We start from the raw sequence: 12,267 nt of genomic DNA, 5'->3' as shown, positions 1-12,267 counted from the left end.
CAGTTATCTTATATTAGACAAAGGCACCAAAAACATATTGGAGAAAAGATAGCTTCTTTAACAAATGGTGCTGGGAAAACTGGAAATCCATATGCAATAAAATGAAATTAAACCCCTGTCTCTCACCATGCACAAAACTCAACTCAAAGTGGATCAAAGACCTAGGAATTAAACCAGAGACACTGCGCCTATTAGAAGAAAAGTAGGCCCAAATCACCATCATGTTGGATTAGGCCCCAAGTTCCTTAATAAGACTCTTATAGGGCTCGGGATGTGGCTCAAGCGGCAGTGCGCTCGCCTGGCATGCGTGCAGCCCGGGTTCGATCCTCAGCACCACATACCAACAAAGATGTTGTGTCCGCCGAGAACTAAAAAATAAATATTAAAAAAATTCTCTCTCTCTCTCTCTCTCTTAAAAAAAGACTCTTTTTTTTTAAAGAGAGAGTGAGAGAGGAGAGAGAGAGAGAGAGAGAGAGAGAATTTTAATATTTATTTTTTAGTTCTCGGCAGACACAACATCTTTGTCGGTATGTGGTGCTGAGGATCGAACCCGGGCCGCACGCATGCCAGGCGAGCGCGCTACCGCTTGAGCCACATCCCCAGCCCTAAAAAAAGACTCTTATAGCACAAGAATTAAAATCAAGAATTGATAAATGGGATGGATTCAAGCTAAAAAGCTTCTTCTCAGAAAAAGAAACCATCAGTGAGGTGAATAGAGAGCCAACAGAATGGGAGCAAATTTTTACCACAAGCACATCAGATTGAGCACTAATCTCTAGGATATTAAAAAAAAAACCCTCAAAAATCTTAATACCAGGGCTGGGGCTGTAGCTCAGTGGGAGAGCGCTTGCCTAGCATGTGTGAGGCACTGGGTTCGATCCTCAGCACCACATAAAAATAAACAAATAAAATAAAGGCATTTTGTCCATCTACAACTACAAAATTTTTTTTTTAAATCTTAATACCAAAAAACCAAATAATCCAATAAATAAATGGGCCAAGGAACTGAACACACACTTCCCAGAAGATGATATAGAATCAATTAACAAATATATGAAAAAATATTCAATATCTCTAGCAATTAGAGAAATGTAAATCAAAACTACACTAAGATTTCATCTCACTCCAGTCAGAATGGCAGCTATTAAGAATACAAACAACAGGGGCTGGGGTTGTGACTCAGTGGTAGAATGCTCGCCTAGTGCGTGTGAGGCACTGGTTGAATCCTCAGCACCACATAAAAAATAAATAAATAAAGGCGTTTTGTCCACCTACAACTAAAAATTTAAAAAAAAGGAATACAAACAATAACAAGTGCTGGTGAGAATGTGGGGAAAAAGACACTCATACATTGCTTGTGGGACTGCAAATTGGTGCAGCCAATATGGAAAGAAGTATGGAGATTCCTTGGAAAACTGGGAATGGAACCACCATTTGACCCAGCTATCCCTCTCCTCGGTCTATACCCAAAGGACTTAAAAACAGCATACTACAGGGACACAGCCACATCAATGTTTATAGCAGCACAATTCACAATAGCTAAACTGTTGAACCAACCTAGATGCCCTTCAGTAAATGAATGGATAAAGAAAATGTGGTGTATATACACAATGGAACATTACTCAACATTATAAGAGAGTAAAATTATGGCATTTGCAGGTAAATGGATGGAGCTGGAGAATATAATGCTAAGTGAAATAAGCCAATCCCAAAATATCAAATGCTGAATGTTTTCTCTAATATAAGGATGCTGGATTCACAATGGGGATGGTGGGGGCAGCATGGGAGGATTAGATGAACTCTAGATAGGGCAAAGGATAGGGAGGGAAAGGGAGCTGTTGCTGAGGCTGGCTTTAAACTCGTGATCCTCCTGCCTCAGCCTCCTGAGCTGCTGGGATTACAGGCATGCATCCCTGTACCCAGCTATGGGTGTGATTTTACTAGTTGAAATCTGGAGTTCTTGTAGAGAGTTGGTGTCCTGTGGGGGCTTAGGCTCTAGGAAACAGACTCAGGATCCCGGCAGGTAGAAGAAGATGAAAAATGCAGTTGGGATAAGAGATAAGAACAGTTGTTCAGAGGTGGTTTTTAGCCTCCAGCTCCAGTTCCATTTAGCTCCCTGAATCATTTCCATAGGCCTTTTTTATATGCAGGCCAGACAAAAAAGGCACATTGCCAACAGGTTCCATAAGTGAGTGCCTGCTCACAAGCAAGTGTTTATGACCCTGAGTGTTCATGACTTGGCTACATACTAAAAACATAGCCCACCAGAAGCCTCAGCAAGGGAGCCTGACTACAGCCATCTTGGCCCTGCCCTACATCTGGCCTAGTAGGTGAGCTTGAATAGGCATCCCAGCCTTGCAATCAAACCAGTCAGGGCTGGAAATTGCAATTTGCAGTCACCTGGGTGTAGAGGCAGGGAGTAGCTCTTAGATGGTGTGGGTTTACACAGCGAGAATTTGGAAAGAGAGTACAGAGCAGTCCACAGACCCTTCCTGTACCAGAGAAGTGAGGAATGCCCATAGCATTAGTCTGTCAGTCAAAACACAAACAGTGAAACTAAGGGAAAACCCAGGCAGCCTCCTATGCTACTAGTTAACATGTCACTCAGTGCCTTTAAGGCTTCCCAAGTGCTTCCATAACTCACGAAAGTTTTCAAGTGACAGGTAATCAGGAAACACTGTGGCCTCTGGGGAAGCCGCATTGGCTTGAAGGACAGTCAGACTCAAGCTGGCACCTCAGCTCCACCCCTTATTGTGGGGTCCCAAGCAAGGCGCTGGGCCTCTGCCAGGCCTGACCTGTAAGATCAGGGCGATCAGGGTGGTGGCAGAGATGAAATGGAGAAGGTACGGCTGTTCAACATTCTGAAAACTGGCAAATAAAGGGAAAGGAGCACTGGTGTTAATTTTCTTGCCTAAATTTCACCTCAGAGAAACCAAGTAATTGGTGAGGGAAAGTTTTTTTCTCCTAGTTGGCAAATTCCAGCTAATAAACACCAGAGGAATGAAAACAATTTGAGTATCATCATGGTTTTATAAGCCCTAAGAAACAGAGCTCAGCAGAGACAGCTGTATCAATCAGCTTCCTCAGGACAGGATCAGCCTGACAACATCTGCATCCATAAAAACTGAGCAATACGGAGACAGCCCCGAGCCTCACAGGCCTCCGGAGGTAGTCATTGGGAGCAGCCCGCCCCCCATGACGTGTTCCTCCCAAAAGATCAAGCTTTACCTGATCAAGCTTCTTGTCCGCCATACAGCTAGCTACTTCACTGAATCCCTGCCCAGGAAAAACAGGAGGAGGCACTGAATTAAGAGATACTGCAATCAAACATAAATTGCAGGCTAGGTATAGTGGTATACTCCTGTAATCCCAGTCACTTGAGAGGCTGAGGAAAGGAGGATCACAAGTTCAAGCCAGACTGGACAGTTTAGTGAGACTCTGTCTCAAAAAAAAAAAAAAAAAAAAAAAAAGAGGAGGGCTGGAGATGTTGCTCAGCAATAAAGTGCCCTGGGGTTCAATTCTCAGTATCACAATAAATAAATGCAGACTTTATATGGCACCTGATTAGAAAAAATCCACTATAAAATTTATGGGGCAATTATGGAGGAGAATAGTAAATGAACTGAATATCAGATGAAATGACAGAATTATTGGCACTTTTTTTTTTTCATTATGTTGCCTAAGCTGGTCTTGAACTCAGGAGTTCAAGCCATCCTCTTGCTTCGGCCTCTCGAGTAGCTGGGACATGTTTGCCACCAAGCCCAGCTTATCGGTAAGTTTTTAAGTGTGATAATGGTTTTATGGCTGTTTTCTTCTAAAATTATAATCAATACATGTTGCACAGATGAATGGACTCACTGATCTTTCCATCCGTTTACCCTCCTGCCCCCATCACCTACTCCCTTGCTGGGCCCAGAAATCCCTTGTCATCTTTTTGTTTCCACACATAAAAGTGTGCAATACTGTCTGTGTCTGACTTATTTTGCTTAACACGATGTCCTCCAGCTCCATCTATGTTCCTGTGAATGACAGGATTTCATTCTTTTTGGCTGAGTAAAGCACCGATTTGTATATAACATATTTTCTTTTTTAAAAAATATTATTCTATTTTATTTTTTTGGTGTAGATGGACACAACACAATGCAGTTTGTTTTTTATGTGGTGCTGAGGATTGAACCCAGGTCCTGCCCGTACTAGGCAAGCGCCCTACCGCTGAGCCACAATCCCAGCCCCTGTATAACATATTTTCATTATCCATTCATCTGTCCACGGGTACCTAGGTTGATTCCATATGTTAGCTATTGAATAGTGCTGCCCAAAATGTGGGTAGGCAGGCAACTCTTTTGTAGGCTGCTTCCATTTCCTTCTGATGTGTCAGTAGGAGTGGTGTCTATCACTGGATCTGCTGATAGGTCTGCTGTTAGTGTTTTGAGGAACCTCCAAGCTGTTTTTCATAGTGGTTATACTGATTTGCACTCCCACTAACAATATTAGAGTTTCTTTTTCTCCACATCCTTGCTGGTATTTTAAAAAGTAATAGCCATTTGAATTATGGTGAGATGGTATCTTGTAGTTTTGATTTGCATCTCCCTGATGGCTAATGACATTGAACATATTTTTTTCATATACGTATGAGCCATTTGCATTTCTTTTGAGAAGTATCTATTCAGATCATTGGCTCATTTTAAATTGGATTCGTTCTTTTTAAAATTTTTTTGAGATATATATATATAAATATATATGTATATTTATTTATTTATTCTGGATATTAACCCTCTGTCAGATAAATAGCTGGCAAAGATTTTCTCCCATTCTGTATGTAATCTCTTCACTCTGTTGATTGTTTCCTTTGCTGTGCAGAAGCTTTAGTTTGATGTAATCCCATTTGTCAATTCTTGCTTTTGTTTTCTGTGCTTTTGGAGTCCTATCCAGAAACTCATTGCCTGTACCAGTATCTTGGTGTTTCCTATGTTTTCCCCTAACAGTTTGAGTTTCAGGGCTCACATTAAGTGTTATTCAGTCCCCATCTTGAGTAGGTATTTGTACAGGGTGAGAGGTATGGGTCAAGCTTCAAACTTCATGTGGATACCCAGGTTTCCCAGCACCATTTATTAAAAAGGGTGTCCTTTCTTCAACTTATATTTTTGGTACCTTTGTTGAATCAGGTGACTATAGATGAATGAGCTTATTTCTGGGTTCTCTGTTCATCAGTCTGTATGTCAATTTTTGCAAATACTGCCGTGCTGCTTTCTGTTACTACTGCTCTGTGGTGTGTCTTAAAATTCATGAGGTATTGTGTTGCCTTAGCTTTGCTCTTTTTTGCTCAAGATTGCTTTGGCTCTTTGGGGTCTTTCGTGCTTCCATATGAATTTTGGGATTGTTTTTCTAGTTCTGTGAAGAATGCTGTTGGTATTTTAGTGGGGATTGCATTGAATCTGTAGATTGCTTGGGGTGGTGTGGACATTTTAACAATATTAATTCTTCCAATCCATGAACATAGGAGGTCTTTCTACTTTTAGTGTCTTCTTCAACTTCTTTCTTCAGTGTCTTATAATTTTCATTGTAGAGGTCTCTCACTTAGTTTATTCCTACGTGTGTGTGTGTGGGGGGTACATGTGTGTGTATGTGGCTATGGTGAATGGGATTGCTTTCATGATTTTTTTTTTTTTAGCAAACTCATTGGTATATAGAAAAGCTACTAACTTTTGTACTAACTTACTGAATTCATCAATCAATTCTAATAGTCTTTCGGTGGTGGCATCTTTTTTTTAAAATTTGATCTTTTTTTTTAGTTGTTATTAGACCTTTATTTAATTTATTTATTTATATGTGGTGCTGAGAATCAAGCCCAATGCCTCACACTTGCCAGGCAAGTGTGCTACCACTGAGCCCCAGCCCCAGCCCATTGGTATCTTTTTTTTAAAGAGAGAGAGAATTTTTTAATATTTATTTTTTAGTTTTCAGTGGACACAACATCTTTATTTTATTTGTATGTGGTGCTGAGGATGGAACCCAGTACCCCGCACATGCCAGGCAAGCGCGCTACTGCTTGAGCCACATCCCCCGCTCCTATTGGTATCTTTTATAGGCTTTTCTATGTGTAGAAATATATAATCTTCAAACAGGGATAATTTGACTTCCTCCTTTCTATTTGTATATCTTTTGCTTACCTAATTGCTCTGGCTAAAATTTATAGTCCTATATTCAGAATGGTGGGAGTAGACATCTTTATCTTGTTTCCGGTTTTAGAAGAAATACTTTCATTTTTTTTCCATTCAGTATAATGTTGACTGAGTTTGTCATATATAACTAATAGTGGGGCTGGGGTTGTGGCTCAGAGGAAAACTGCTTGCCTAGCTTGTGTGAAGCACTGAGTTCCATCCCCAGCACCACATAAAAATTAAATAAAGGTATTGTGTCCACCTATAACTAAAGAATAAATAAATAAATATTTATTTATTTTTAAAGGAGCATAATTATATATATTTTTATTTTATGTGGTGCTCAGGATTGAATCCAGTTCCTCAAGCATGCTAGGCGAGCCGGCTACCACTTGAGCCACATCCCCAGCCCCTAAAGAATAAATATTAAAAAAAAACAAAAACTTTTACAATATTGAGGTATGACCCTTCTTTACCTATTTTGTTCAGGGATTTTATGATGAAGGATGCTGAATTTTTTCAAATGATTTTTCTGTATCTGTTCAGATGATCATGTGGTTTTTATTCTTCATTCTATTTGTGTGATGTATTTTGTTTCTTGATTTGCATATGTTGAACCATTTTTGCATCCCTGGAATGAAACCAGTTTGATCATGGCACCTGATCCCTTCCCACCGTTTTGTGTTTTCTTTCTTTTTTCTTTACTTTTTTTTTTAAGATGAGAGAGAGAGAGAGAGAGAGAGAGAGAGAGAGAGAGAGAGAGAGAGAGAGAGAGAGAGATTTTTAATATTTATTTTTTAGATTTCGGCGGACACAACATCTTTGTTTGTGGTGCTGAGGATCGAACCCGGGCGCACGCATGCCGCGCGAGGGCGCTACCGCTTGAGCCACATCCCCAGCCCCTTTTCTTTACTTTTTGTCTTTTTCAGTGCTGGGACTTCATGTATGTGAGGTAAATGCTTTACCACTGAGCTACATCCCGGTCAGTATGTGATCTTTTTTTTTTTTTTTCAGTATCTGATCTTTTTGATATGCTATTGCATTTAATTTGCAAGTATCTATTTTTTAAAATTTGTTCATGGACCTTTTTATTTATTTTTTTATATGGTGCTGAGAATCGAACCCAAGTGCTTCACTTATGCTAGGCAAGTGCTCTACCACTGAGCCACAACCTCAGCTACTTGCTAGTATTTTGTTGAGAATTTTTCATCTCTGATATCAGGGATATTGTTTTGTAGTATTTTTGTTATTGTGTCCTTGACATATTTTGGTTATCAGGGTGATACTGGCCTCATAGAATAAGTTTGGAAGCGTTCTCTCCTTTTTGATTCTATGGAAGAGTTTGAATAGCATTATGTTAGTTCTTTTTGTGGGGCAGGGGTGTACTGGGGATTGAACTCAGGGGCACTCCACCACTGAGCCACATCCCCAGCTCTATTTTGTATTTTATTAAAGACAGGCTCTCACTAAGTTGCTTAGCACCACGCTTTTGCTGAGGCTGGCTTTGAACTCACAACCTTCCTGCCTCAGCCTCCCAAATCACTGGGATTACAGGCATGCACCACTGTGCCCAGTTGGTATTGGTTCTTTAAAAGCTTGTTAAAATTCAACAATGAAGCTATCTGTTCTGGGTTTTTCTTTGTTGGAAGACTTTTTATTACTGATTCAAACTCATTACTTTTTATTGGTTATTCAGGTTTTTTATATTCTTTTGGTTCCATTCAATAGTCATGAGGCAGAAATTTGTCTTTTCTAGATTTTCTAATTTGTTACTAGTTTTCAAAATAATCCCTGATGATCCTTGGAATTTCCGTAGCATCAGTTGTAATGTCTTTTTTCACTTCTCATTTTATTTTTCTGCATCTCTCCTACCAACCCCCCCCTCTTTGATTAGTGTAGCTAAACTTTTGTCAACTTTGCTTATTTTTTTCAGATAGTTGTTTCATTGATTATTTTTAAAATAATTTTTAGTTGTTGATGGACCTTTATTTACTTATATGTGGTACTGAGAATTGAACCCAGGGTCTCACACATGCTAAGCAAGCGCTCTACCACTGAGTCACAACCCCAGCCCCTCATTGATTCTTCGTACTGTTCTTTTAGACCCTATTTCATTTTGCTGTATCCCATGTTTCATTATGTTGTATTTCCATTTTCATTCATTTCAAGGAATTTTAAAATTTCCCTTCTTACCTCTTCAAAGACCTACTATTCATTCAAAAGTGTTATTCAGTCTCTATTTGTGTAATTTCTAGTTTCATTCCATTGCAATCAGAAAAAATATAGGATGACTTCATTTTTTTTTCAATTTAAGACTTTAATGGTCTAATATGTGGTCCATTCTAGAAAAAGTTACATGTGCTCATGAATCTGTTTGATGGAATATTCTGTAAATGTTAAGTCCATTTGATCTATAGTGTAGTTCAAGTCTGTTTCTTTTCTTTTTTTCCTTACCTTGTTTTTTTTGTTTTTTGGAGGGCAGTGGGGTGTCTATCCATTGGTGAGAGTAGAGTATTGAAATCCCTAACCAAAGGGGGTCTAATAGTGTTTGTTTTATAAACTTGAGTGCTGTTATTAGGTGGATAAAGACTTATAATTGTTATATATTCTTAATGAATTGATCACTTTACAATGAATTTCTTGTCCTTTCCTATTGTTTTTGTCTTTTGTTAAAATATTTTTTTAGTTGTAGATAGATGCAATGCCTTTTATTTATTTATTTTTATGTGGTACTGAGGACTAAATCTAGTGCCTCACAAGTGCTCTACCACTGAGCCACAACCCCAGCCCATTTTTGTGTTAACACCATTTTATCAGATACAAGTATAGTTTCTACTTGCTTTTGGATTCCATTTGCTTGAAAAAACATTTTCATCCTTTCACTCTCAGTCTGTGTGTATCCTTACTGGCAAGGTGGGTTTATTATAGGCAAAATATTGTTGAGTCTTCTTCCCTACCCTATCCCTGTACTGGGGACTGAACCTATGGCCTCACATGTGCTAGGCAAACTCTCTACCACTTTACATCCCGCCCCCTTTAAATTTGAAACAGGGTCTTGCTAAGTTGTTCATGCTGGACTCAAACTTTTAATCCACCTGCCATAGTCTCCCCAGTAGCTAGGGTTACAGGCATGTGTCACCATGCCTGGCTGTGCAGCCACTCTTCTAATAGGATTTATATTTTCACATGCTATCATCATGTTAGTTACCTTGATTCTATTTCTGGGTGTAGGACTCCCTTAAGCATATTTTGAAAGGCTGATATGGTGGTCATGAATTCCCTTAGTTTTTGCTTATCTTGGAATATCTCTTTTCTTTTGAAGGTTAGCCTTGCTGGCTATAGTAATTAATCCTGGTTGGCAAGGGCTTCTTTGTCTTTTCTTTCTTTTGTGTGTATGTGAGTGTGACTGAGGATTGAACCCAGGTGTGTTTTACCACTGAGTTTCATCCCCAGCCCTTTTTATATTTTGAGAGAGGGTCTTGCTAAGTTGTTAAGGGCCTTGAAATTGCAATTCTGCCTAAAGCTCCCAAGTAGCTGGGATTACAGGCATGTGCCACCCTACCCTGTGGAAGTCATTTTCTTTCAGGACTTAAAATGTATCATTCCATGCCCACTCTCTCATCCCCAGCCTAAAGAATTTCTGCTGAGAAATCTGCTGTTAGTCTAATAATATTGCCCTTAAATGTGACTTAACACTTTTATCTTGCTGGTTTTAAATTCTTTAGTCCTGTATTTAGTTAACTAAGTTTAACTATATTATATCATGGTATGGGTTATTTCTGGTCAAGTCTATTTGGGGTTTAGAGGCTTCTTCCTCTTCTTTTTTTTTTAGTTGTAGATGGTCACAGTACCTTTATTTTATTTATTTATTTTTTTATGTGGTTCTAAGAATGGAACCCAGAGCCTCACACGTGCTAGGCAAGCGCTCTACCACTGAGCTACAACCCCAATCCTTCTATAGGTTTCTTGTACCTGGATGTCTGTCTTCTTCAAGATTCTGGAAGTTTTCTGCTATAATCACTGAGTAAGTTTTCTGTTTCCTTTAACCATTGTTTCTTCCTCTTTGGGCGGATGTTTGATTTTTTTAATGGTGTCCTAAATATCTTGAATGCAGCGTTTATTCTTATTTTTTCTTCTTTCATCTGATGGTGGTATTTCAAAAGACTTGTCTTCAAGCTCAAATATTCTTTATTCTTGAACTAATCTGTTGTTGAGGGTTTCAATTGAATTTGTGTCATCTGATTTATAGAACCCTTTTCTAATTGGCTTCCTATTTAATTTAATTTGTATTTATATTTTCTCTTGAACCTCAGAGGCGTTCCCCTCTCCCAATACCAGGGATTGAACCCAGGGGCATCAGACCACTGAACTAGACCCCCAGCTCTTATAAATTTTGAAATAGTGTCTTGCTAAATTGTCCAGGCTGGTTTTGAACTTGCAATCTATCTTCCTGCCTTAGCCTCCCAAGTTGCTGGAATTACAGGTTTGTGCCACTGCGCCTGGCTTTTACTGTTTTTAAAAAGGTTACTCTTTACAGTGCTCAGCTTCACATTTCATGTTTCTTGGGTTTCTATGTTGAGATTTGTGCATCTAGTGAAATGAATATCTCAATCACTTTTATGGGATGGCCTTCTTATGGGATGGTTTTCTTCTAAAGATGTGTTTTGGGGTGTTGTTCTATTTTATAACAGTGAGTTTATTTCCAACTGGGCATTCTAGTGTAATCTCCTTTTGGCTTCTTTGGCTGATTAGTGAGTTTGGACACAGTATGTACTGTATTACAGTTGGAAGGACCCATTGTCTCCATGGGTTGTGCAAGAATGGGGACTCTAGCAGTTCTGGCAGGCATGGTATAGGTAGCAGAGTGTGCAGCCTGTGTGGCTACTCTTACAATGGGAATGGTGGCCCCTGTTGGGCAATGGAGGTTTCCTCAGGCACTGGTGACATTGGCTTTGTTATCAGATTTGTCCCTGCCACTGACTGCACCAGTAATAGTGGTAAGGAGTTGAAAGCATTTGGCCTATAATTAGGTACTGGTTCAGGTGCTTCTAGGGGAGGAAGGACAGGAATCACATCACTCGCTTTGTGGCATTCACACCTAGTTTTATCAGTAGTGTGTGATAAGGCAAGATGCAAGGCAACCAATGCAGGGGACCTGAGTAAGTACAGAGGTGGGAAAAATTGTTATTCCTTTCTGCTGCAACGGTCTGCCTGCCCAGGAGCAGAACTCCAGGGTCCATAGCTATATACGTGCTTGGAAACATGGTGATAGAGGGGGGCTTTTGTACCCTCTGTTTTTCACTTGTAGCACCTTCAAGAGATGGGAATGGGAGTGGGTTGTGGCTGGAGCTGGGTAAAATTCTTCCTGGCTGAGGTGTTTGCAGGAGGGAGGGAACATTCCCAATGGGCTTTTGCTGATCATTCCACCAAACCAGGTCTGGCTAGGAGGCACCCATGAGCTGAGATGTGGCAATGGAATGTCTGTCGTGTCCCAGAGTTGCAACTATGCAGGAGTTTTTGACCCAAACAGTTTTTACCACTGAGCTACATCCCCAGCCCTCTTAAATTTTTTTAAAAAAATATTTTGAATTGTAGATGGGACATAATAACTTATTTTCATGTGGTGCTGAGGATCGAACCCAGTGCCTCACACATGCTAGGCAAGCGCTCTAACACTGAGCTACAACCCCAGCCTCCACTTTTTAATTTTTGAGACAGGGTCTTGCTAAATTTCTGAGGCTGGCCTCAAACTTGTAATTCACCTGCCTAGCCTCCTGAGACACTGGGATTACAGGTGTGTGTCACTGCACCTGGCTCCTAACACAGTTTAAATTTGGACATTATGTCCCCTCTCAAAATGGCTCCTGGTTATAGCACTTTGGGTATTTGCTGGGAGATGTGAATTCCTTTCCTAAATCCAGGCTATTGTATGGATTTACCAAAGCTACCACTGTCAGAATTTGTATTGAGAGTTTTCTTCTTTACATTTTTCCTGGTGGAGCTGGGGCAGCAGATAAGGGATTTTCCTCTTGCTATGCTGCCATGTCAGGTCTCTGGACTTCACAAGGCTTCAGCTGCTCTGCTGTTGAATTTCACTATTCTCCCA

Source organism: Ictidomys tridecemlineatus, chromosome 5 (genome assembly GCF_052094955.1).
Source record: "Ictidomys tridecemlineatus isolate mIctTri1 chromosome 5, mIctTri1.hap1, whole genome shotgun sequence".
Lineage (NCBI taxonomy): Eukaryota > Metazoa > Chordata > Mammalia > Rodentia > Sciuridae > Ictidomys > Ictidomys tridecemlineatus.
This window is presented reverse-complemented; position numbering follows the sequence as displayed.